Source organism: Rhinoraja longicauda, chromosome 2 (assembly GCF_053455715.1).
Source record: "Rhinoraja longicauda isolate Sanriku21f chromosome 2, sRhiLon1.1, whole genome shotgun sequence".
Taxonomy (NCBI): Eukaryota; Metazoa; Chordata; class Chondrichthyes; order Rajiformes; family Arhynchobatidae; genus Rhinoraja; species Rhinoraja longicauda.
This window is the reverse complement of record NC_135954.1, coordinates 45,383,783-45,411,446: the sequence shown is the minus strand read 5'-3', so window position 1 is coordinate 45,411,446 and position 27,664 is coordinate 45,383,783. Positions and strand designations below refer to the sequence as shown.

At 41.8% G+C, this 27,664-nt stretch overlaps 1 protein-coding gene and 1 non-coding gene across 2 annotated transcripts in view; both read right to left on the bottom strand.

Annotated features, from left to right (window-relative positions):
* Positions 1 to 27,664, bottom strand: part of LOC144604190 (contactin-associated protein-like 2) — a 1,366,128-nt gene that overhangs the window by 199,727 nt on the left and 1,138,737 nt on the right. The window lies entirely within an intron of this gene.
* Positions 1,862 to 1,968, bottom strand: LOC144611132 (U6 spliceosomal RNA). Its single transcript, XR_013549484.1, has one exon. It is a non-coding gene; the product is annotated as a U6 spliceosomal RNA (small nuclear RNA).

Here is a 27,664-nt window from a genome sequence, read left to right as displayed (position 1 = left end):
ATGTTATAGTCAAACTGGAAAGGGTACAGAGAAGATTTGCGAGGATGTTGCCAGGACTAGAGGGTCTGAGCTATAGGGAGAGGCTGAGTAGGCTGGGACTATATTCCCTGGAGCGCAGGAGGATGAGGGGTGATCTTATAGAAGTGTATAAAATTATTAGAGGAATAAATCGGGTAGATGCACAGAGTCTCTTGCCCAGAGTAGGTGAATTGAGAACCAGAGGATATAGGTTTGAGGTGAGGGGGAAACGATTTAATAGGAATCTGAGGGGTAACTTTTTCACACAAAGGGTGGTGGGTGAATGGAACAATCTGGCTGAGGAGGTAGTTGAGGCAGGGACTATCCCAACGTTTAAGGAACAGTTAGACAGGTACATGTATGGGACAGGTTTGGAGGGATATGGACCAAGCATAGGCAAGTGGGACTACTGCAGCTGGGGCACATTAGCCGGTGTGGGCAAGTGGGCCGAGCGACCTGTTTCCACACTGTATTTCTCTATGACTCTAATTTGAAGAAAAAACTTGATCTTAAACACCACTGGGATGTGATTTATTTTTTCATACAATTTGTATGAATCAAACAGCGTGGTAACAGGCCCTTCAGCCTAACTTGCCCGCACCGACCAAAATGCCCCATCTACACTGCCCATGTTTGGCCCATATCCCTCTAAACCTTTTCCATCCATGTACCTGTCCAAAATGTCTTTAATTTTAAATTAATCTTAAACTTATTTTTTTCATGATTGCCGATGAGCTGTAAACTTTGGTGAGTGACATTGATTGAAACTAATTTTTCGTTTTGTTGGTGCTGAATCACTTTGAGAGTTTTCAAATACAACTTTTTCTATCCTGCAAAAGTTTGATGGACACTTCATCCAGATAAGTGAAATTGAAAAGCTGGTCCCAACCTGCATTAATGTTTTATTGTCCACTTTCTCACCATCCACCATAATGTGCTTTTCTATGCATATTTATTTATGTTAGAGATAAAATTCTGGTCACAAAAACTGAGACTTAAATTTCAATGCAATATTAATCCCAATGCACAGCAACTTCCAGTTGACTTGTTTTCAGTTCTAAAGATAACAGATGTGCATTAGCATATCCATCCAAGGAGAACCATTTCAACGCGATCATCAAATCACCTAATAGTACCTTGAAAGAGACCGAAGTTTGTACCTAATCATTTGTAAACAACATTCCAATGTAGACTTTTCTTCGCAATTAGGAATTTCTTCTTGCTATCAATCTTAATTATTCTTTCACCAGCCTAACTAATTTGATTTGCTGAGCTTCATGCATGGAAAGTTTTCATTAAAATGCTTAGCTACATGCAGGTCAGCAATATTACGAGGTTATGATCTTAGTTTTATTTCAGTTTGATGCAGAAGTTATGATGACAGAACTTTAAAGCTAGGAACTATGTGCTCTGCATCATTTTAAGATACCAAAAAAAAATCATAAAATAGTTGTATCCAAGCTAGATTCCAGGGTTGATAAGCTGACAACATAAGGGAAAAAGGAAGCTAAAGAGTTCCATTATTTTAGTTTTAGAAATACGTCATAGAAACAGGCCCTTTGGCCCACCGAGTCCATGCTGATCATCAAGTTCACACAAGTTCTATGTTATCCCACTTACCCATCATCTCCCTACACACTGGAGACAATTTACTGAGGCTAATTACCTACAAACCCACACATCTTTGGGACGTGGGAGGAAACAGGTGCACCTGTTTCCAACTCAAGCGTTCACATGGAGAACGTGCAAACTCCATGCAGATAGAATCCAAGGTTAGGATTGAACCCGGACTCTGGCACTGTGGTGCAGCAGCTCTACCAGCTGCGATACTGTGCTGCCTGTAAATAATACGGAACGCTTCATGAATCTGCATGTCGTCCTTGCACAGGGCCATGCTAATCTTCTCTGCATCGTTCCAAATTTAGAATAGGTGCTGCCAAAGCGAGGCACACGGACAAATGAGCCTTTTCATTGTTCCAATGCTAATGGAGTTTTGCAAAAGGTGAGGGAAGGAAACTTCCCATGAAGACACTGACTTGGAGAAACAAAACAATTGACAGGTTTGTTTAAACAAAAAGGCATGTTGCAGCGGAGATACAAATGATTTACAGAGAGATATTGATCGGTTAAATTAATAGGCAAAATGTTGACAACTGATGGAAAAATGTGATATTGTTTATTTTGGAACGAAGAACAAAAGAACAGAATCTATATACTAAAACTCTCGTTTGTTTGTTTGTTTGTTCCTGAACTACAGCCAAAACGGTACACGATAGCGCGACAATTTTAGGCCCACCTTACTCACCGTCCTCCCTTTGGTGCTAATGGATGAAGTTTCATTGATATCGGTGTTATATTTTTTAAGTTATTCACATTTTAAAGTTTAAATCTATCTAGGGAGGGGGGAGGGAGGGGGAGGAGGGAGGATAAGGGGGGTTGAAGGGGATAGAGTGGGGGGAGGGGAAGGGGGGAGTGGGAGGGGGAAGGGGGTGGAGGGAGGGGGAAGGGGAGGGGGGAGGAGAGGGTGCTGCACCAATGCAGGAGGGAGGGAGGGGGTGGAGGGAGGGGGGATGGAGATAGGGGGGGAGGAGGGAGGATAAAGGGGGTTGAGGGAGATGGAGGGGGGGGAGTGGGGAGGGGGAAGGGAGGAGTGGGGAGGAGAGGGGAGGAGAGGGGAGGAGAGAGGGAGGGGAGGCAGGGAGAAGGGAGGGGGGAGAGGGGGGTGGGGGAGAGGGAAGGGAGAGGAGGCGGGTAGTGGGGAGGAAGAGGGGAGGGGTAGTGGGTGCTGCACCAATGCAGGAGAGGTTTGGGCCCAACAGGTCCACTTGGTCGAGTATTACTTAAAAGGATAAAATTGCAGAAAGCTTCCTGTGGCAATTTGCAGCCTTGTCCAGTGGATTCGACATGTGTTCATAGTACTGCTCTCATATTGAATTTTCTTCCTCTTTCATTGACTGAAGTTATCAGAGATTAATAAAGCAGGTTTGAAGAATAGAAATACTTTCAAATGTAAGAGAATATATTCAATTTAGAACCAGTAATGCAAACTTCTTACACAACAATAAATATGTTAACCAGTACTGTGTAGGAAATGAACAGATTCGTTTCGTTCAGTTACTTGACAAAGAGAACAGAAATAAACCATCACGGCATAATCTACCATCATCCAGCAGGAGATGTGGAAATGAATGTAATTGAATTTGAGAAGTGGAGTACAGAAAACAGGAGCTAATACATTGCAAGTTTAACACCTATAACTAATTTGTCGTGATAACCATCTCTGCTTAAATAAGCAATTCATATTTAATGCAACAATATCAATTACTTCATTCAAAATTAAGTAACTGTGGGTTGCGTTTCATCTCATTTGTATCCAGAGAACCCTCCGAGACAACAGTCACATGTACGTTATTGTTACATGTAGTTACATAGAGTGAAATGCTTTGTTTTGTATGCAATCCAGTAAAATCATGCTATACATAAGCACAATCATACATAGCACAAGAGTGCAATTATTGTGGTGTAAAAAAATGTCGATTTTTCCGAGGCCGTACACAAAGAGTAGCCACGTTTCTGCCACCATCTTGTACCGTTCAACTATCAAGTTGAAATCCATTTAATCCAAGGCCGCAAGAAATTGCAGAGAATTGTGGACACAGCCCAGGCCATCACACAAACCAACCTCCTTTCCATTGACTCCAAATACACTTTATGCTGCTTCTGGAAAGGCCACCAGCATAATCAAGGACAAGTCTCACCACAGTCACTCCTTCTTCTCCCCTCTCCCATCAAGCAAGAGGGACAGAAGTGTGAAAGCACATACCTCCAGACTTCTTCCCAGTTTCTTTCCAGCTGTTATCGGGCAACCGAACCATCCTATCGCCAACTAGAGAGCGTTTCTGACCTACCATCTACCTCATTGGAGACCCTTGGACTGTCTTTAATCGGACTTTACTGGACTTTATCTTGCACTAACCATTATTCCCTTTATCCTGTATTTGTACACTGTGGATGGCTTGATTGTAATCGTGTGTAGCCTTTCTGCAGACTTGATAGCATACAACAAAATGCTTTTCACTGTACCTCGGTACACGTGACAATAAACTAAACTAAAAGACATTGGGACAGGTAAACCAGTCCTGGTCTCAATGGAGGATGAGTAGTGACCTCAGACCTCCCTGCGTTCACCCTTGCCTCGAGAGGAGGCACTGGCGGTCTCAGGCTTATCATGGTGGCTCAGTCTTTGCCTCTGTGTATGTGCGCAGGCCCTCTTTGTCTGTGGGCAGGTACGAGGCTCTGGCGGTCTCAGGCTCGTCCCGGACACCCAATCCTGGCCTGTGAAGAGGCGTTGGTTGTCAAGGGCTTTTTCCCAGCAGGTCAGTCTTGACCACTTTCTCTCCCTTCATCTCTCCCTTCCTTCCTTTATCCTCATTCTTCCTCTTTTTCTCCTCCTTCCTCCCTCACATTTCCCTTCTTCCTCTTAATAAGGAGGAGGCTGACGAGGTTCAGGTGGGCGGATCCAATACAAGCTCATTGAACACAGTTGTTACTTATTTGGCCGTTGCCTCAACTTAATGGGGCTGAGGTTTGTCCTCTCCTGGCCTGTGTGCCGGAGATAGGGATCAGAGCAGCACCCAAGGGAGGGAACGCTGTCACACATCAATGTTCCCTATTAATCAACCACATGGGTTTAACTGCTTGAACACCAGCAACACATTGTCCTCATTTTAGTCTTTGTCCCGTCCATCTACGTTAAAGCTGCCCGTGCTAAAGAAAGTGAAGTTTGTCTGCACTAACTGGGGTTGAACACTTCACATTGGTCAAATTGTCAAATTAATTATTTATTGTTCCTTCATAACTTAAATATGGTGAAGAATTAAATCTCAAGCCAAAAGGGGGTTAACCTAGATCCGATGATATATGATGCATGAAATTGAAAACTACCAAAAATACTTCAAAAATGATATAATCTTCAAATAAAAATACTAACTGGAAGAAAGGTTACATTTTTAAAATCACATTACCCTGTGATATACTGCAGATCTGTTATGATTATTCATTCCTTCCTGCATCCTGTCTCAGAAACTATTGCCAGATGCGAGATGATGATTTTGTAATAAGTCAAATCCTCAGTTCAAATAAACATCTCTTCAATAAGTTTAAAATGTTCCAGTTTGTCAGTAGACATTGTATTACTGAAGACATGATGGAAGAGCTGAGTTCTCCTCACATCAAGACTGTCACTCCTCATACAATCTTCAGCAGGTGAAGTGGTCATTTATCTCTCCAAGCATCCATTCAACATTTGCCCACAATACAATTGCTGCAGATCCAATTGCTTTACTCGATGTTAAGTTCTCAGAGACATTTCTGACTCATCCTTTATCCTCCCAAATATCAGTGCACTGCTTGTACATTTTCCATCTCATTTCTGCAAGCTGTCTCAGAGTACTGCTTGAAAATATGAACTGATCAAATTGCACCAGAGCTCAGCGTGCCGATTTTATGGTAATCCTTCTGTTACAATTCTTAGGATTTGTTGAACTGTCTTATGAGTTGACAGATAAATTTTTATGATAAACCATTCAATACATAGCTGGACAGTCTCCAGTCAAACACTTGAATAAATACCTGATGCATGCTAAATGCTATTCATGCTACATGCAGCAGGGAATGACATTTCTAACTACATCAATACAAATTCATTTAACAGACCACCATCAATTAATCAATGAAATAAACCACTTTGATATTCTGATCAAAAGGAACAGCCTGGGGTTAAAGGACACAAAACGTGCAACCTGCACATTTGTGACATTGCCACTGGGAATAAAACATGTTTTCATTCTCCTGGGTTGAAATGAGTAAACAATATCTATGGAGATGATAATCAGCACTGTTAAAAATTACTTGCATCAGAGGCAATGGAATTCAAACTTAGTTCAATATCTTCCAACCTAGGAACTGGATGACATGACACAGCTTTTTTGAGTGCTGCAGAATGGTCCAATTCTGACTTTACACTGGAGATTATTTTCCGTGTAAACTGCACCAGAGGCGAAATTAGTCTGGGGACTTCCATGTGAGTTGTGATGTCCTAAAGAACATAATTTTCTGCTCTATAATACATAAACTGGAGCAGAAAGCTGCAACCTATGAACATTCGCAGCAGAATGATGAGAACATAAATTACTAATGTTACTATTTCCAACATTTAAAGGGACATTCTGTTGATGTCAGCAGACTTGACAAGGGTACTTCAGAACTTACTGCAGGCCCAAACCGAGTCATTTCTATCCACCAGAACTCAGTGAGCAACATCTGGGTAACATCAGGAACAGAAGCAGCAGTTGGACAAGGTAGCTACCAGGAGGAGCCTCTGATCAATATCCACACTCTTATCTCCCAGACAGTGGAGGAGGGCAGCACTGGCTTTATGCAATATAAGGGCTTCCTAATAGAGTGATGATTTTCACAAACTGTCTGCAAATACAATTTCCCCTGTGCAAACTAAATGGCCCCTTCCACACAACAATCCTTAACACCAACTGTGTACCAATTTGTGGTGCAGTGATAGAGTTGCTGCCTTGCAGCACCAGAGACCCGGGTTCGCTCCTGACTATGGGTGCTGTTTGTACAGAGTTTGTACATTCTCCCTGTGACTGAGTGGGTTTTCTTTGGCTGCTCCGGTTTCCTCCCACACTCCAAAGAGGTTTGTCGGTTAATTGGCATTAGTAAAAAATTGTTAATTGTCCCTAGTGTTTAGGATAGTTCTAGTGTACAGGGTGATTGCTGGTCGGCGCAGACTCAGTGGGCCAGTTTCTAAAGTCGAAAGTCTAAACCAATGCAGTTCACCAGTAATCAGAGGCCAATTCATGCCTTAAATCCCCACAGGTCCTGCCATACACCTCACCTAAAATTAACAGACCATATAAATGAAGAGACGACTGTGTGCTCTCATTACCTATCTGGCCCACAACAATATTTTTGTATTTCTTAATGAACAGCATCTCGCTTCAGCAACTCGGAACTTCCACACTGCAGCCAATTTATATGTGGATGTTAACTGGTTGCCATGGAGAATGGGCCTTTAAATGCTGATTGCCTTTCTTGATTCTGAATGCTCCGCACGGGAGAGGCATGAACTTGGTGAGTCCCATGGGTGCTGTGAGGATCCTGTGTCGGAACTCATTTCTGAGTGCAAACCACCCGAAAGATTTGCCAAAGCTGCATTTTTTCCAGTTTTCCTAGTTTTTGGATTAGGTTTGGATTTAGTTTTATTGTTATTATCATCATATCATATATATACAGCCGGAAACAGGCCTTTTCGGCCCTCCAAGTCCGTGCCGCCCAGCGATCCCCGTACATTAACACTATCCTACACCCACTAGGGACAATTTTTACATTTACCCAGCCAATTAACCTACATACCTGTACGTCTTTGGAGTATTCACACTTGGTCCGAGGTACAATGAAAAGCTTCATTTTGCATCATATCCAAACAGATCAGATTATATTATACATAAATACAAGCAAGTCAAACTCAAGTGCAACAGATTGGGCAAAGGAGAAGATAAAGAGTGCAGAATATAGTTCTCAGCATTGTAGAGTGTGTTCCATAGACAAAATCCAATGTCAACAATGGGACAGAGGTGAATCGGACAGTATTCTAAATTATAGAAAGCTGTTGAAAAAAGAGGGGAAGAAGCTGTTACTGAGTCTAGTGGTGTGCTGCTTCAAACTTCTCTACCTTTTGCCGGATGGGAGCAGGGAAAAGAAGGAATGACCGGGATAAAACTTTACAGGGGACCCTATTGAGAATTAGAATTAAATGCTGCATTAAAAATGGGAACAACCCAATTTGTTTTTTTCTGTGACGCCAGAGGTTGTAGGTAGACCTGATAGAAATATACAAAATTATGAGAGACACAGATAGGGTAGACAGTCAGAACCTTTTTCCCAGGATCGAAAAATCAAATACTAGAAGGCATAGCTTGAAGGTGAGAGGGACAAATTTTGAAGGAGATGTGCGGGGCAAGATTTTTACACAGATGGTGGTGAGTACCAGGAACGTGCTGCCGGGGATGGTGGTTGAGGTAGATACGATAGTGGCATGCGAGAGACATTTCGATAAGCATGCGGATTTGCAAGGAATAGGGTGGTGGATTATGTGCAGGTAGATAAAAGATGGCCTTGGCACCATGTTTGGCACAGACATTGTGGGCTTAAGGGCCTGTTCTTGTGCCGTGTACTACATTGTATGTTCTACGTCAGGCTTTTATTTATTGATTATAGCTTAGCCTGCAACACCAAACACATCTCCAAACTCCTGGACCTAAGTTGAGAACTTCAAATCCCTTAGTGGAAATATTACAATTGTCCAAATCTAACCAAATTGACCATACAGCCAAGGTGGGCAGAGGAGGTGGGGTAGCTGTCGGTGAGGGATGAAATTCAGTCCCTTGCGAGGGGTGACATAGGGACGGAAGATGTAGAGTCACTGTGGATAGAATTGAGGAATTGTAAAGGTAAGAAGACACTAATGGGAGTTATTTATAGGCCCCAAACAGTAGCCCAGATATAGGGTGCAAGATGTAGCAGGAGTTAAAATTGGCATGTAACAAAGGTAATGCCACTGTGCTTATGGGAGTTTTCAATATGCAGGTACACTGGGAAAATCAGGCTGGTTCTGGACCGCAAGAAAGGGAGTTTGTAGAGTGCCTCCGAGATGGATTCTTAGAGCAGCTTGTATTGGAGCCTACCAGAGAGAAGGCAATTCTGGATATAGTGTTGTCTAATGAACCAGATTTAATAGGGGACTCAAGGTAAAGGAACCGCAAGGAGTTAGTGACCATAATATGATAAGTTTTAATCTGCAAATTTGAGAGGGAGAAGATTAAATCAGAAGTGTCAGTGTTGCAGTTGAACAAAGGGGACTATGAAGGCATGAGAGAGGGGCTGGCCAAGGTCGACTGGAAAAGGATCCTAGCAGGAATGACGGTGGAACAGCAATGGCAGGAATTTCTGGGCATAATCCAGAAGGTGCAGAATCATTTCATTCCAAAGAGGAAGAAAGATTCTAAGGGGAGTAGGAGGCAAACGTGGCTGACAAGAGAAGTTAGGGATGGAATCAAATTGAAAGAAAAGATGTATAACATAGCAAAGAGTAGTGGGAAGCCATAGGATTGGGAAACTTTCAAAGGACATCAGAGGGTAACAAAAAGGGCAATAGGGGCTGAAAAGATGAAGTTCGAAGGTAAGCTGGCCAGTAAAAGCTTATTTTGGTATGTTAAGAGAAAAAGATTAGTAAAGACAAATGTGGGTCCCTTGAAGGCAGAAGCAGGTGAAATTATTATGGCGAACAAGGAAATGGCAGAAGAGTTGAACCAGTACTTTGGTTTTGTCTTCACTAAGGAAGACACAAACAATCTCCCAGATGTACTGGAGGACAGAGGATCTAGGGAGACAGAGGAACTGAAAGAAATTTGCATTAGGAGAGAAATAGTTTTGGGTAGACTGATGGGACTGAAGGTTGATAAATCCCCAGGGCCTGATGGTCTGCATCCAGGGTACTCAAGGAGGTGGCTCTAGAAATCATTGACGCATTGGGGATCATTTTCCAATGTTCTATAGATTCAGGATCAGTTCCTGTGGATTGGAGGGTAGCTAATGTTATCCCACTTTTCAAGAAAGGAGCGAGAGAGAAAACGGGGAAATATAGACCAGTTAGCCTGACATTGGTAGTTGGGAAGATGCTGGAGTCAATAATCAAAGAAGTAATAATGGAGCATTTGGATAGCAGTAAAAGGATTGGTCCAAGTCAGGATGGATTTATGAAGGGGAAATCATGTTTGACAAGTCTTCTAGAATTTTTTGAGGGTGTAACTATTAAAATGGACAAGGGAGAGCCAGTGGATGTAGTGTATCTGGACTTTCAGAAAGCCTTTGATAAGGTCCCACACAGGAGATTAGTGGGCAAAATTAGAGCACATGGTATTGGGGGTAGGGTATTGACATGGAGAAAGAATTGGTTGACAGACAGGAAACAAAGAGGAGGAACAAACGGAATGGCAGGCAGTGGCGAGTGGAGTGCCGCAAGACTCGGTGCTAGGGCCGCAACTATTTACAATATATATTAATGATTTGGATGATGGAATTAGAAGTAACACGAGCAAATTTGCAGATGGGTGGGTGGAAGTGTGAACTGCAAAGAGGATGCTAGGATGTTGCAGGGAGACTTGGACAGGTTGAGTGAGTGGGCAGATGCATGGCCGATGCAGTATAATGCGGATAAATTTGAGGTTATCCACTTCGGCGGCAAGAACAAGGAGGCAGATTATTATCTCAATGGTGTCAGGTTAGGAAAAAGGGAAGTGCAATGAGACCTGGGTGCCTTGTACACCAGTCACCGAAAGTAAACATGCAGGTACAGCAGGCAGTGAAGAAAGCTAATGGCATGTTGGGCTTCATAACGAGAGGATTTGAGTATAGGAGTAAAGAGGACCTTCTGCAGTTGTACAACACCTTGGTGAGACCACATCTGGAGTATTGTGTGCAGTTTTGGTCTCCTAATTTGAGGAAGGACATCCTTGCTATTGAGGGAGTGCAGCGTAGGTTCACGAGGTTAATCCCCAGGATGGCGGGACTGTCATATGAGGAAAGATTGGAAAGACTGGGCTTGTATTCACTGGAATTTAGAAGGATGAGGGGGATCTTATAGAAACATATAAAATTATAAAAGGACTGGACAGGTTAGGTGCAGGACAAATGTTCCCAATGTTGGGGGAGTCCAGAACTAGGAGTCACAGACTAAGAATAAAGGGGAGGCCATTTAAAACTGAGATGTGAAAAAAAAAATTCACCCAGAGAGTTGTGAATTTGTGGAATTCTCTGCCACGGAAGGCAGTGGAGGCCAATTTACTGGATGAATTTAAAAGAGAGTTAGATAGAGCTCTTGGGGCGAGCGGAATCAAGGGGTGTGGGGAGAAGGCAGGCACAGGTTGCTGATTGTGAATGATCAGCCATGATCACAATGAATGGCGATGCTGGCTCGAAGGGCTGAATGGCCTCCTCCTGCACCTATTTTATATGTTTTTAAATCACACCAACATCTCTATTTCTTGAGAAGGCAAAGGAAATTCAGTATGTCTCCAATGACTCTTACCAATGTTAAGAGTCTGCAGGGTAGAAGCTTATGTTGAATCCGGTGGCATGTGCTTTCAAAATGTTGTATCTTCTACCTGATGGGAGTTGGAAACGAGGCTCTTGAATGGAACATCATATGCTGAGGATGAATTCCTGATCCTCCAATCTACCTCATTGTGGCCTTTGAACTTTTTTTACCTGCACTTTATCTATAGGTGTAACATTATGTTCTGGACTCAAGTTTATTTTCTCATCAGCATTACCTGATGTCCTCATGTATGGTATGATTTAACTAGATAGCAAACAAAACAAAGTTATTCACTGCCTCTCGGGACACATGACAACAATAAACTAATAGACAATAGACGCAGGAGTAGGCCATTCGGCCCTTCGAGGCAGCACCACCATTCAATGTGATCATTCATGGCTGATCATTCTCAATCAGTACCCTGTTCCTTCCTTCTCCCCATACCCCCTGACTCCGGTATCCTTAAGAGCTCTATCTAGCTCTCTCTTGAAAGCATTCAGAGAACTGGCCTCCACTGCCTTCTGAGGCAGAGAATTCCACAGATTTACAACTCTCTGACTGAGAAAGTTTTTCCTCATCTCTGTTCTAAATGGCCTACCCCTTATTTTTAAACTGTGGCCCCTGGTTCTGGACTCCCCCAACATTGGGAACGTGTTTCCTGCCTCTAACGTGTCCAACCCCTTAATAATCTTATATGTTTCAATAAGATCCCCTCTCATCCTTCTAAATTGCAGTGTATACAAGCCTAGTCGCTCCAGTATTTCAACATACGACAGTCCCGCCATTCCGAGAATTAACCTAGTAAACCTACGCTGCACGCCCTCAATAGCAAGAATATCCTTCCTCAACTTTGGAGACCAATAACTGCACACAGTACTCCAGGTGCGGTCTCACTAGGGCCATGTACAACTGCAGAAGGACCTCTTTGCTCCTATACTCAAGTCCTCTTGTTATGAAGGCCAACATTCCATTGGCTTTCTTCACTGCCTGCTGTACCTGCATGCTTCCTTTCAGTGACTAATACACTAGGACACCCAGATCTCGTTGTACGTCCCCTTTTCCTAACTTGACACCATTCAGATAATAATCTGCCTTCCTATTCTTATCACCAAAGTGGATAACCTCACTTATCCATGTTAAACTGCATCTGCCATACATCCGCCCACTCACACAGCCTGTCTGTCACCCTACAACCTCATAGCATCTTCCTCACAGATCACACTGCCACCCAGCTTTGTGTCATTTGCAAATTTGCTAATGTTACTTTTAATCCCTTCATCCAAGTCATTAATGTATATTGTAAATAGCTGCGGTCCCAACACCGAGCCTTGCGGTACCCCACTAGTCACTGCCTGCCATTCTGAAAGGGACCCATTTATCCCCACTCTTTGCTTTCTGTCTGCCAACCAATTTTCTATCCATGTCAGTACCCTACCCCCAATACCATGTGCACTAATTTTGCCCACTAATCTCCTATGTGGGACCTTGTCGAAGGCTTTCTGAAAGTCAAGGTACACCACATCCACTGACTCTCCCCTGTCCATTTTCCTAGTTACATCCTCAGAAAATTCCAGAAGATTAGTCAAGCATGATTTCCCCTTCGTAAATCCACGCTAACTCGGAACGATCCTTTTACTGCTATCCAAATGCTCCGCAATTTCGTCTTTTATAATTGACTCCAGCGTCTTCCCCACCACTGATGTCAGACTAACTGGTCTATAATTTCCTGTTTTCTCTCTCCCTCCTTTCTTAAAAAGTGGGATAACATTAGCTACCCTCCAATCCACAATATCAATACTTTATCCAGCAACAGTTTCAGGAGAGTTTGATTTCTTGTCAGAAAATAGCACTGTGCTACAGCGACAGTACCAAAAGAAATGCTGGCTCTGCATGTTCATGCATGACCTACAAGTGCAGAGCATTGTCAATCTAAAGGAAGTGAAAAACATTCTTGTTTCCAACAATGTTAACCCTCGACTTAATGGACACTTAATGAATAATTTAAGATGTGTTTTAAAGATTGCCCAACGGGAGCAATCAGCACGAGATTGCAATTGTGTGCATCAAATAGAAATGAACAAACAGACTTGTCCTAAAACTAAATCAAAAAAAGCTCGTGAGACCATTAGCTGGGCAAGCAGTAACAGCATGCATCCATTTTCTACAAAAGAAAGCCTGTCGTTAGAATTTCTTAGACCAAAGTGACATTATTTTTACCTTCATTTATTTATAGTACAGTGAATAATACATAGAAGCCATTTAAAAGACATCTCTAGATGCTGATGTATATGCCAATATGTTCAGGTATGACACTTTTTAGGACCATATAATCATTGATTTTGCTAAATTGCAGTTTTAAACCAAAAGATGTTGAATACTTCTTCAGATACTCCAATTTTTTTTGTTGATTCAAGATCCTTTTCTAGTCTATACTTTGGATTGACATTTGCAAACCTGTACTGGAGCACCTGACAAGGACAAAAGAAGACATCTGCTTCATTGGAGAAACTTTGATGTAATATCAGGCATGTGTCATGCTTGCTATTAGCATGCAGAGGGAAGGATTGCCTGTGAATACTAATTGTATCTATTTGTAAACAGATCACACTGGATGAACACGTGTCTTTTGCATTACATTAGTGCTTCCTGCAGTCCAGACTTAATCTTCTCCTGGCTATCAATCTTTGTGCTTCATCCCAGACAGTTAATGTTATTAGACCGCAAGAAATTGCAGAGAATTGTGGGCACAGCCCAGACCATCACACAAACTAACCTCCCTTCCATTGACTCCATCTACACTTCACGCTGCCTCGGCAACGTTACCAGCATAATCAAGGACACGTCTCACTCCAGTCACTTCCTCTTCTCTTTCCCATCACGTAAGAGGTACAGAAGTGGGAAAATGCATACCTCCAGATTCAGAGACAGTTTCTTCCCAGCTGTTATCAGGCAACTAAACCATCCGACCAACAGCCAGAGAGCGGGTGTGAGTAACTATCTACTTCATTAAAGACCCTTGGATTATCTTTAATCAGACTTTACTGGACTTTATCTTGCACTAAACAATATTCCCTTTATCATGTATCTGCACACTGTGGACAGCTCGATTGTAATCAAGTATAGATTACAATCCGCCGACTGGTTAGCTCACAACAAATAGCTTTTCACTGTACGCATGACAATAAACTAAACTTATCTAAATGTTTCAACAACTCGGGGAATAAAATCCATTGGCAAGTGGATATCTCAACAGATCCGCACTTGGATGTTTTCTGGATTTATCACCAGCTCAAAACTGGGCATTCAAAGGGCACCACAGCTCAACACCAGAGCCATGTGTTCCATCAGAAAGTGTATTCTGAAAGCCTGGCATTTCACCATCACTGCCATGCCAGGGAACCAGCTCATGGTCAATGACTGCCGAAAGGCATGTTGGGAGCAACACGACTGGAATTCAGGACAACATGTGTTAAAACAGCATGCAACACAGAGAGCTCTGCAATCCCACAACCAATAGATCAGATCAAGGCTCTGCAGTTTTTCCATGTCTGTTCTTGAATGCTGTTAGATAATTAAACAGGAGGAGGCTCCAAGAACATCTCCATCATCCCAGAGTGAAGAGTCCAGCATGTGAATGCTAAAGACAAGGCTGAAGTATTCAAAACCATGATTTGTTTATTTTAGAGATTCAGAATGGAAATGGGGCCTTCGGCCCATGCTGGCTATTGATCACCCCCCGTTCATACAAGTTCTATGTTATCCCATTTTCTTGTCCACGCCCTACACACTGGGCACAGAGAGAACATGCAAACGCCAAGCAGACAGCACCTGAGGTCAGGATCGAACGTGGGTCTCGAGCGCCGTGAGTCAGCAGCTCTACAAGTTGAGCCATTGTGCTGCCCAGAAGAGCTGAGTGGACAATTCATTTCAGCTTCCCCCTGAGGCACTCATCACTACAGAGACCAGTCTGAAGCCAATTTGATTTACTCCACATGAAGTTAAGAATTAGCTGAGAATAGACTGATGGTGCAAAAAACAGTCAGATTGTGTTTGGCATGTTTTTGCATCCAGGACATACCTAGAAAATCTTTGAGATGGGCTGATGCCAGTGTTAGTCATTCAAGTACGGCTTGGCAAGGACTTGATGTAGATATGAAACAACAAAATGATTCTGTCTCATTGAACTGTGAAAGACATTTATTTCTTTGAGCAGGAAACCTTTGCTGCTTATCAGTGAATTCCAGGCAGGCTGACTAATAACTCAACTCACCTAGGCATCGACTGCCTATAATACTTGTTACTGGCCTCAAATCCAGTTATAACGAATCACCTCCCCCTTGTAAAGATGTGAAGCAGAGTTCAAATTGTTTAATAATGCCACTGTTCACTTTTATTATTATATGTGTGTGAGTATATGAGCTTGTGAATAGATTAACAGATGCTAAGAATTGTCAGGGCGATAACACAATAACAGTTGCAGATTGTAAATGTTTTGTGTTTTGCAATGTCAGTGCATTGTCGGCTATTGTTTTAATTCTATGGTACATCAAACTTTGGATGAGGAAGCTAAGGAGCTTAATACTGAAGGAGAATTAACTAAAAGAAACACGTGACAATTTGAGTCTGATACTCAATTTTGAGTATGAAATTGACTTTATATCAGGTGTCCCCATGGGATGGCGAATAACTTTACTTTGCAGTTTGATATGGTTGTATATTGTGTCTAGTATATATCTACTCCATTAATAATGTAAACTTTATGAAATTTTTGTCAATTACTGTCACTGCAGTGAAGAGTAATAGGCTTTCCCATTACATTCAACAAAATATCATTAAATATCAGAAGCTATGATGCCGGTTGAATGCATCGCGAATAAGGATCTGTGTCTGCTAATCCCCAATGATGGGACATGTTTATTAGCCCTGTTGCAATACACTAGGGCACTGGCATGGTTGCAGCCATGGTGGACATCTCTCTATTATCCTCACTATTAGGATAAAGAGGGCTGGAAAAGGACTGAAAAATATATCATAGAAAGTACAAATGTGGGTCACTTGAAGACAGAAGCAGGGGAATTTATTATGGGGAACAAAGAAATGGCAGACGAGTTAAACCGTTATTTTGGATCTGTCTTCACTGTTGAAGATACACACAATCTCCCAAATGTTCTAGGGGCCGGAGAACCTAGGGTGATGGAGGAACTGAAGGAAATCCACATTAGTCAGGAAATGGTTTTGGGTAGACTGATGGGACTGAAGGCTGATAAATCCCCAGGGCCTGGTGGTCTGCATCCCAGGGTACTTAAGGAGGTGGCTCTAGAAATAGTGGAAGCATTGGAGATCATTTTTCAATGTTCTATAGATTCAGGATCAGTTCCTGTGGATTGGAGGATAGCAAATGTTATCCCACTTTTTAAGAAAGGAGGGAGAGAGAAAACGGGTAATTATAGACCAGATAGTCTGACATCAGTGGTGGGGAAGATGCTGGAGTCAATTATAAAAGACGAAATTGCTGAGCATTTGGATAGCAGTAACAGGATCATTCCGAGTCAGCATGGATTTACGAAGGGGAAATCATGCTTGACAAATCTACTGGAATTTTTTGAGGATGTAACTAGGAAAATTGACAGGGGAGAGTCAGTGGATGTGGTGTACCTCGACTTTCAGAAAGCCTTCGACAAGGTCCCACATAGGAGATTAGTGGGCAAAATTAGAGCACATGGTATTGGGGGTAGGGTACTGACATGGATAGAAAATTGGTTGACAGAAAGCAAAGAGTGGGGATAAATGGGTCCCTTTCAGAATGGCAGGCAGTGACCAGTGGGGTACCGCAAGGTTCGGTGCTGGGACCCCAGCTATTTACGATATACATTAATGACTTAGATGAAGGGATTAAAAGTACCATTAGCAAATTTGCAGATGATACTAAGCTGGGGGGTAGTGTGAATTGTGAGGAAGATGCAATAAGGCTGCAGGGTGACTTGGACAGGTTGTGTGAGTGGGCGGATACATGGCAGATGCAGTTTAATGTAGATAAGTGTGAAATTATTCACTTTGGAAGTAAGAATAGAAAGGCAGATTATTATCTGAATGGTGTCAAGTTAGGAAGAGGGGATGTTCAACGAGATCTGGGTGTCCTAGTGCATCAGTCACTGAAAGGAAGCATGTAGGTACAGCAGGCAGTGAACAAAGCCAATGGAATGTTGGCCTTCATAACAAGAGGAGTTGAGTATAGGAGCAAAGAGGTCCTTCTACAGTTGTACCGGGCCCTGGTGAGACCGCACCTGGAGTACTGTGTGCAGTTTTGGTCTCCAAATTTGAGGAAGGATATTCTTGCTATTGAGGGCGTGCAGCGTAGGTTTACTAGGTTAATTCCCGGAATGGCGGGACTGTCGTATGTTGAAAGGCTGGAGCAATTAGGCTTGTATACACTGGAATTTAGAAGGATGAGGGGGGATCTTATTGAAACATATAAGATAATTAGGGGATTGGACACATTAGAGGCAGGAAACATGTTCCCAATGTTGGGGGAGTCCAGAACAAGGGGCCACAGTTTAAGAATAAGGGGTAGGCCATTTAGAACGGAGATGAGGAAGAACTTTTGCAGTCAGAGAGTGGTGAAGGTGTGGAATTCTCTGCCTCAGAAGGCAGTGGAGGCCAGTTCGTTGGATGCTTTCAAGAGAGAGCTGGATAGAGCTCTTAAGGATAGTGGAGTGAGGGGGTATGGGGAGAAGGCAGGAACGGGGTACTGATTGAGAGTGATCAGCCATGATCGCATTGAATGGCGGTGCTGGCTCGAAGGGCTGAATGGCCTACTCCAGCACCTATTGTCTATTGTCTACAGAACGAGATCAGTCTGTCTGTCAAGTCCACACCAGCCAAAGATCGATTTCAGTTTAATGCTACCCACTCCACATTTCTCAGCCCATAGCGTTGCATGGTCCATCGCCTTTACATGGCTCATTCAGGGGAGAAGGGTTTCGGCCTCGGACACGTTTGCAGTCAGCGAGTTCCCCTCCCCATCTAATCCCATTCACAATTAATTTTAATCTCTGACCTCAACGCTCAGGGAAACAGGTCCTCATTGTTTATCCTGTCTATTCCTCTCATAACATCACCTATCTCACTTAAATCTCCCGTCATTCTCCTTTGTTCAACAAAAACAATCCCAGCCTAGCCCCCCATAATTATAATTCTTCAGCTCTGGCAATATCCTCATTAATCTCCACTGCACCACCTCTATGCTATTACATTCTTTCTATAGTCTGTTGACCAGATCTGCACGTAAGACTAACTGTGGCCGAAGTAATGAGCCATATTTCACTGATGTCAGTGCATTTTTATCCATTAAAGAATGATCACTCTCCTGCACATGTGTGCTGGCCAGAATGTCTATTCCATAGCACCGAGTGCCCTTCCCTAGCCAGAAGTACAATTACAATTACAAACCTATTTTCTATGTTTCTATGTTTCTATGTTTCTATTTCGGGCTGTTTTATTGATTTAATTGAATAAATGTTATATGTTTATTGTTTTTGGATACCATGTAGCTTCTCTTCCAAATTGTTTGTGCACACCAAATTCCAGTTGGTGAGCTAAACGATGCACTCATTAAATTCGCCCTACACCAACAGAGCAAGAGAATCCATCAGCTCACAGAAAGGACTGTTGCACCATCCAGTCCGACCCCCAGAGAAATGTTTAGCTTTCTTTAGACTCACAGATGTAATATAACGTCTCATTTTAGTTTGTCAAATTGAGTACAGGGTTTAATATGCCTATGAACACTGACCAGGAATTGCCCACTATGTCTCTGTGACAAAGGAGGAACATCTTCTTTGTTTCCAGTGAGAGGATCCCAGCATTTCTCTTATGATGGAAGCATTCACGTAAAGGTAGAATAGTGGTTGTTTTTTAATTCTCTTATCAGGAAGATTCCTCGCGTATCGAATCATGGAGCACTAACCTGTAAAGTAAGATGGGTCCCAACCCGAAACAACACCTATCCATGTTCTCCAGAAATGCTGCCCGACCCTGTGTTACTCTTGCACTTTGTGCACTCACAGGAATTCTAAGTTGACTTCTATTATTGACATTGAATGATATTTCATATGTATTTTTGTGAATGTTCAAGAAACAAAAAGACAGAGCATTCCCATTTCAAATATAGAGCAGGATTAGATTTTTGATTAAGATCTTGGTATCTGCTAATAGCATGCCTTGGAGGAATAAAAACAGAAAGCACTCATCAGATGGAATTAGACAGAAAATTTCAGAGTAACTCATTGGATCAGGCAGCATCTCTGGAGAAATGGAATAGGTGACATTTCAGGACAATCTCCCTGGTCTGTGAAATTATTGTTTCAGGTTGAAGAACTTTTATCAGGACTGGGGAAGAGAGGAAATAAATTAGTTTCAAACTGCAGTGAGTGAGGTGGGATGAACCAGACAAAGCGGGTGGGGTCTGAGTTAACATAGAACAGAACAGGAACAGGCCCTTCAGTCCGCAATGCCTGTGCTGAACACGATGCGAAGACTAACTCTTATCTGCCTGCACATAATCCATTTTCCTATTTTCTCTGCATATGTTCCTGTCCAAAAGCCTCTTAAATGTCACTATCGTATCTGCCTCAACCATTACCCTTTCAGTGCGTTCCAGGCACCCACCATCCTCTCAGTAAAAAACTTCTCCTGCACATCTTCTTGAAATGTTGCCTCTGTCACCTTTCAGCTATGCCCTCTAAAGTTTGATGTTTCCACCCTGGGAACAAGATTCTGACTGTTGACCTGACTATGCCTGTCATAATTTTATATAATTTTTTCCCCTTCAACATCCAGCAAAAACAATCCAAGTCTCTCCAACCACTTCCTGTGGCTAATACCCCCTAATCCAGGCAGAATTCTGGTAAACCTCCTCTGCGCCCTCTCCAAGGCCTCTCCATCCTTCCTGGAATGGGACCACCAGAACTGTAGGCAATATCCAAAGGGGCCTAACCAAAGTTACTATGTACGTAGGCATAAGTACAGGGTTAGTGGGAACAATAAAGTGAGAGGGAATGAACAAAAGCAATGAGGTGAGAGCAGTTAGCGAGCGAGAATACAAAGAAAGGAACGTTAAAAAAGTTGTAAAATCTCATGGGTGTGGCACATAACCAGCGTATGGTAAAGGAGACAGAAAAACTGAGTTCCTGGCACTGACAGCAGAATGACTAATTTGATACAGGCAGAGAAAGTGAAATTGTAAAAATCAACATGGAGTTGAAAGGCTGCTATCTGCCCCAACAGAAGATGAGATAAAGTTCCTTAAGCTTACATTGGGCCTCATTAGAACAGGATTAGACTGAGGCTGGGATGGAGAATGAAAATGGCAGGCAACAGGGAGATCTGAATCGCTCATGAGGATTGAATGCAGGTGGTCTGCAATGTGGTCACCTGATCTGTGTCCAATTTCATCCAATGCAGAGAAAACTTCATAATGCAGCGCACTAGATTGGAAGATGTGCATGCACATTGCTGCTTCCACTCTAACTATTATGTGGATCCATAGAGCAGGAAGCGAAGAGACAAAAGGCAAATGTTACATCTCATGTAGTTGCATGAAAAAGTACTGTTGGAAGGGAAGGCATGGAGGGACACAGGCCAAACGTTGGCAAATGGGATTAACGTAGCATAGATAGGCATCATGGCCAGCATGGACCAGTTGGGCTGAAAGGGCTCATTTCTGTGCTGTATGATTCAATGATTCTACGTAAAATGGGCAATGGATAATGGAGTCAGAAAGGCAGATCAGGAAGCTGCAAAGGGAACAATGCATTTGAATGCTGAAAGGGGAGGGGAGAAGATGTGACTGGTAGTGGGATTTCATTGAAAATTGTGGATGGATGACTTGAGGCAGGTAGGGTATCTGTACACTGTGCGGCTTGATTGTAATCATATATAGTTTTTCCGTTGAATGGTTAGCACACAACAAAAGCTTTTCACTATACCATGATAATAAAATAAACTAAACTGAAAAACTAGACTAAAACTAAATGTGAGGACCAGTGACTCTGGTGGGGACGACCATGTAGAAGGCAGAGCTATAGTCAATGAATAGCATCCTCGTGTATGTGCCCTGTCTCTCCAGGTGAGTCAGGCCAGTGTGAAGAGCCAGAGAGATGGCGTCCTCTGTGGATCTGTTTGCCCTGTATGCAAATTTCCTGATCAAAAACCACACTCGCTTTTTATCGTTCCCATGGCGAGCATAGAAGAAGAAAACATCTCACAATTTCACACTTCTTTTTAATTCCCATATATATATATAATGCTATTAATTTGAATTCTCAAGCTATTGTACATTGAATATTAATTTCTAGACTATTATTACAGGAGATGACCTTTGAAATCTCTAAACTTGAATAATTATCCTTTGCGTGCTTCTCTTGTGCATTAGCACTGTCTTATTAGAATCATTTTGATAGCCTTGGTACAGTTGAGCTCTTCCTGCAGTTTGTGCTTCAATGAAGCCATAAAGGTTGATTCTATAAAATCAAGTGATACTTAAATTCAACTGAAAATCATGTGCAATTATTGCTATGCAAATTACATGTAATTTTGAAGTGGCAAAGTTGGTCTCCAGTTATTTAAGGTTTTGCGTTTCATGAATTGCAAAAGACAGATAGCTGGAAGTTGCAACCTGAGCAATTTGACTTGATTCAATAACCCACAGGATGATTAAGTTTATTTGGAGAAGAAATGTCAGTATTGAATTTCTGATTTGATGTGATGGAGAGACATTTTAGAAAGTTTGCTATTGGGATCAGGAAAACAATGACCAGATTACCCAAGGATCAGGCTGCCCTTTGCAATTTTTAAAATTTTCCATAATTTGTTTTCAAATAGTATTTTTCTTTGCAATGTAAAGTAGTTATCAAGCTTTGTGTGGCAGGTGTGAAACTGTTAATCCTCACATTAGTTTAGTTTAGTTTCATGTCACGTGTACCGAGGTACAGTGAAGAGCTTTAACTTAACTAAATGAACAGCTAGAAAGTGCGAATTCATTACAGAATTTTAAGACACAATAACATTGATGAGTGCTCCAAATGGCTGACCTATTCCAATTAAAAATATTACAGGTTGCCAGTGACAAACATTAGATGAATTCTCATCTCACAATAACCTAGAACTTTACCTCGGTACCAACCATATTGTTCAGGTCAAAGATGTGAGCCTATATTGCCAGCCCCCACCTTACCCCTTGTGGCACATAACCAGCAATGAAACCTCCACCACATCTTCAGCCTCATAGAGTCAGAGTTATAGTGAGGGAGGGGGAAAGGGGAGGGGGTTTTTGGTGGTCACTTGTAAATCAAAATTAATGGTTGGAGAAATTGCTGTAAATAAGCAAAAATGAAGCAGTGAAGTGAATAAATTATATGATGGTGGTATGGCAATCTATTTCCCTGATAGATAACAGAAGTAACAGAACTTACAGCTTTCTGATCATAAAGCAGATGTTTCAGCATTACTAGGCAATTTCATAAAAAGTAATTTTCACCCATGCATCCACCGTTGTCAGATTAACCATTTTGCTCCGCAGTTTCTGTGATGAGCTCAAACGCAGAGTAAAATACAAATAGGAACAACCAATAAAACAAAACTTATTTACAGCAATACGTTATTTAATATTTTAATTTACCAACATTTTTGGTTTAATGTTATGGCAATGAAGGATGATCCGATGGATGCAGATGCTGGTGGAGTGGAAGGTGAGAACTAGGGGGGACTCCATCATGCTTAGTTCAACGATGTGTGAAATAGAAAGAATGAATTTAAGTTTTAAAAAAAATTGGAAGGATACAGGATGTTGAAGATCATGGGGAGAAGGCAGGAGAATGGAGTTGAGAGGGAAAAATATATCAGCCATGATCGAATGGCAGAGTAGATTCGATGGGCCTAACTCCGGTCCTATGTCTCATGAACTCAGTAAGAATGGTTGCAGAGATCACTGATACAGGAACAGTGCCGTAGAAATGCAACTCTTTCTTGTTAGACATAAGATCAGGAAAACAGAGTTAAACCATTGTTGCACTGCTTTATCTTTACTGGTTTTGCAACTTCTTCCAACCAAAACTTCTGATTTCTAAATAACAAGTTGGCCTCATCCTTCCCCCCTTTCGCATTATAAATACCAAGAAGATCAAACGTCAGGCAGTATTATCCATTTATTTGACTGATATGAACATTTGTATGTGAAATGTTTCAGTTGGACATAATTGATTGACTGATTGATTAAAAGATGCAGTATGGGCTCTTTGGCCCACTGAGTTCATGTTGACCATCGATCACTTGTACACACTAGTTTTATGTTATCCCACTTTTGCATCCATTGCCAATACACAAGGGGCAATTTACAGAGGCCAATTAACCTACAAACCAGTCCGTCTTAGAGATGTAGGAGGAAACCGGAGCACTCAAGGGAAACCCACGTTGTTAGAGGGAGAACGTGCAAACTCCAGACTGACAGCACCCAAGGTCAGGGTGAAACTTGGGTCTCTGGCACTGTGAGGCAGCAGTTGCGCCAGCTCCTCGACAATAATTCTCAACATGGGTGCCCTGCAAGGCTGTATAGTCAGGCCCTTACCATATTCCCCATACACTCACGGCTGTGTGGCCACATGCTGCTCTATTTGCAGATGACATCACTGTAATGGGCTGGATCCCGAACAATGACAAAATAGTGTCCAAGAAGGAGATAGAGAGGTTAGTAACCTGGTGTCAAGATAACAACCTTTCCCTCAATGTCAGCAAAACGAAGTTAATCATCGATTTCAGTAAATGGGGTTGAAGACATGCCCATCTGTATCCATGGTACTGAAGTGGAGATGGTGTAGAGTTCAAGTTCCTAGGTATCCCTGTATATATTATCAACAACTTGTTCTAGTCCAACCACATCGATGATACAGCCAAGAAAGCTTCCCAATCGACCTATTTTGCAGGATAGGAAAATTTGGCATATCTCCTTCGTCTTACCAATCACTCTCACCAATTTCTACAGATGTACCAAAGAAAGCATCCTATCAGGATGCATCATAGCTTGGTTTGGCCAGAAATTGCAGAGTTGTGAACAAAGGCCAGTTTATCACATAAACAAACTCCCTGCCAACCAGCATAATCAAGGAGCACTCACATTCCGGTCATTCTCTCTTATCCCATCAGGGAAGACATTGAAAACATGCACCACCACATTCACTGTTATCTTTCCCACTGTTATCAGGCTCTCAAATGTTGCGGCCATACTTGCATCTCCTTTTTTTAACCTGCACCTGTAACACAGGTCTTTCTCTGCACCTGTAACACAGATGTTGCATTCTCTTCATTATTTCTCTTTTGGACTTCCTTGGTGAACTTGTGTATGGTATGTGTAGCAGAGAACTGCAGATGCTGGTTTAAATCGAAGATGGACACAAAATGCTGGAGTAATTCAGCGGGCCAGGCAGAATCTCTGGAGAGAAGGAAGGTTGAGACCCTTCTTCAGACTAGTCAGGGGAAAGGGAAACGTGAAATGCAGACAGTGGTACCGAACAAAAGAATGAAAGATATGCAAAAAGTAACGATGATAAAGGAAACAGGTCATTGTTAGTGGTTTGCTAGGTGAGAACGGGAACCTGGTGTGACAAGGGTGGGGGAGGGATGGAGTGAATGGGAGTACAGGGGTTACTTGAAGTTAGAGAAATCAATATTCATACCACTTGGTCGTAAGCTGCCCAAGCAAAATATCAGATGCTGTTCCTCCAATTTGCGATTAGCCTCACTCTGACCAAGGAGGAGGCCTAGGACAGAAAGATCAGTGTGGGAATGGGAAGGGGAATTAACGTGTTTGTCAACCGAGAGATCATGATTTGTCTGCACAACACTTGAACGCAACATTTTATTGTACCTCGGCACAAGTGACAATATATATAAGACATTGGTGAGGCCGCATTTAGAATATCATGTTCAGTTCTGGGTACCATGTTATAGGAAAAATGTTGTCGTTGGAAAGGATGCAGAGAAGAATTACCAGCATGTTGCCAGGACTCGAGGGTTTGAGCTACTGTACAAGGAGAGGTTGAGCAGGCTTGGACTCTATTCCGTAGAGCATCGGAGGATAAGGGATAATCTTATAGAAGTGTATAAAATCATCAGAGGAACAGATCAGGTAGACCTACAGAGACTCTTGCCCAGATTAGGAGAATCGAGAACCAGAGCACATAGGTTTAAGGTGAAGGGGAAAACATTTAATAAGAATCTGAGGGGTAACTTTTTCACACAAAGGGTAGTGGATGTATGGAACGAGCTGCTAGAGGAGGAAGTTGAGGCAGGGGATATGGCAACGTTTAAGAAATAATTAAACAGGTACATGGATAGGACAGGTTTAGAAGGACATTGGCCAAATGCAGGCAGGTGGGACTAGTGTAGCTGGGACATATTGGTTGTTGTGGGCAAGTTGGGCCTGTTTCCATGCTGTACGACTCTATGACTCTATAATAAGGGGAGTACAGTGGCACAGATGGTAGAGTTACTGTCTCACAGAGACCTGGGTTCGATCCTGACCTCAATTGCTGTCCGTGTGGAGTTTGTAGGTATTCCTGTAACCGTGTGGGTTTCCTCTGGTGCTCTAGCTTCTTCCCACATCCCAAAGATGTGTGGGTTTGTAGGTTAATTGGCCTCTGTAAAATTGCCCTCAGTGTGTAGGGAATGGATGAGAAAGTGGTTGGCATGGACTTGGTGGGCCAAATGGCCAGTTTAAAACTCTCTTAAAACCTGCTACCCAAATCGGATGACACTTATAATGTTATTAGCAAAATAATTTAGCCTGAAGTACTCCTTATTCTACTTTTTCTTTTTTCTTTATAAGCAAAGTAGAAATTACCTATTTTTTTACATTTGTTTTCCAAATTTGTACAATGACGATTGGAAATTGTCTTTACAAATATGTTTCTGCAAGTTTCAGAATGATCTATAAAATGGAACTTTTAAAGATTTTTTCTCATACATTCCCTGGTGGATGTTCATCAGTCTAAAACAAATGTTCAAAGTAAAGGTGGATACAAACATTCTTCTTCTGCTCTAAGCAACCCATATTTTCATGCTTCCTTTTCCACTTATCCGACTTCCTTGCAAAATCAAAATCATTGTTGGACATTCAGATCAAATTTTGTGTTGGGAACGAAGTGTGGCTATCAATAAACTCAGGTTTTAAAATGCACTTTGTGAATTTTTCAGCACTGAACCAGTTTTTCTCATTTAATTCACAGTTCTGGAGATAATATTGAGAATGAATGTTCAACTCTCAAAAGGCTGGATTAAATTTGCCACTTAGATGGAGCTTTAGGACATTTAAGTGAAAACACTTTGGGTTGGATTGGAAAAATAATCAGGTCAGTCAGAAAGCCTGTTGCAGCATAACTCAATTGAGACCAGCAAATGGACACTTGCCCAATATCTCTGAATGCACATGCCCATGGATCCAAGTGCTTGGAAAATTGACAATGGTGAATTTAAGCAGCTGAAATGGCCATAAACATTTTCAATCTTCCCTGCATAGAATAAAAAAGAACAAAATGTGTGGTTACACTGTTATTTTTATCTTCCCTTCCCAAATGAAAACATTTTTGCATGAGATTCAATCTCGCAGGAAAGGTCTACATTAACTGGAAATTAATAGAAAATATAGCAACATCTTTTTCAGCAAAAAATACAAAACACGGTACACATTTTAATTCTGGGTACCACATAAGTGTCATTGTATTTTGTATTTCACAATCACATTTAAACATTTTGATAAATAAATATTATGCATAGTCGAGGAAGCATGGTCATCTTGCCAAGGATGAGCACAATTCCATTTTGTTATTTGTGACTGAAAAATAAAAATTGGAGTTTCCCTTTGAGTGGGAATTCAGAATTCCTGAGAACATCTTAAAATATTATTTGTAGATGTAGTTCTTAACATTGTAAGTTGTATGAAACCAAAGTTTTATCAATCAAAAAACAAGATTCTTGGTCTCAATAGATTACATTAATTTAGCAGAACACAAAAAAAAATACTGGAGTGTGTTCCAACCTCTCCTAGAATTAATTTCAGTTTCAAGAACTTACTGAGGATGGTTGGAACAGGGAAAGGCCTTTCCGTCCTTCCTGACTATTCTTGTATTCATTTAGATCTCTAACTCCTACTTTCTTCTCTTCCACGTTACTAGGTACACATAAGTAATAAAAACATACCAATCTCAATCTTAAATGTTTTCAATATTTCCACGTTTACAGTATGTTTGGAGTATGAATTTCAAACATCCATTATTCCTTGTACAAAAAAGCTTCACAAATTTGCTTTTAAATAGCCTACCTATAATTTAAAATTAGGCCCGGTTGTGCAAGATATCCCTCAGAAAAAAATCATGTTGCTCACAAAACTTTATATTAACCTCATCTTATTTAGGCAAGTCTCTA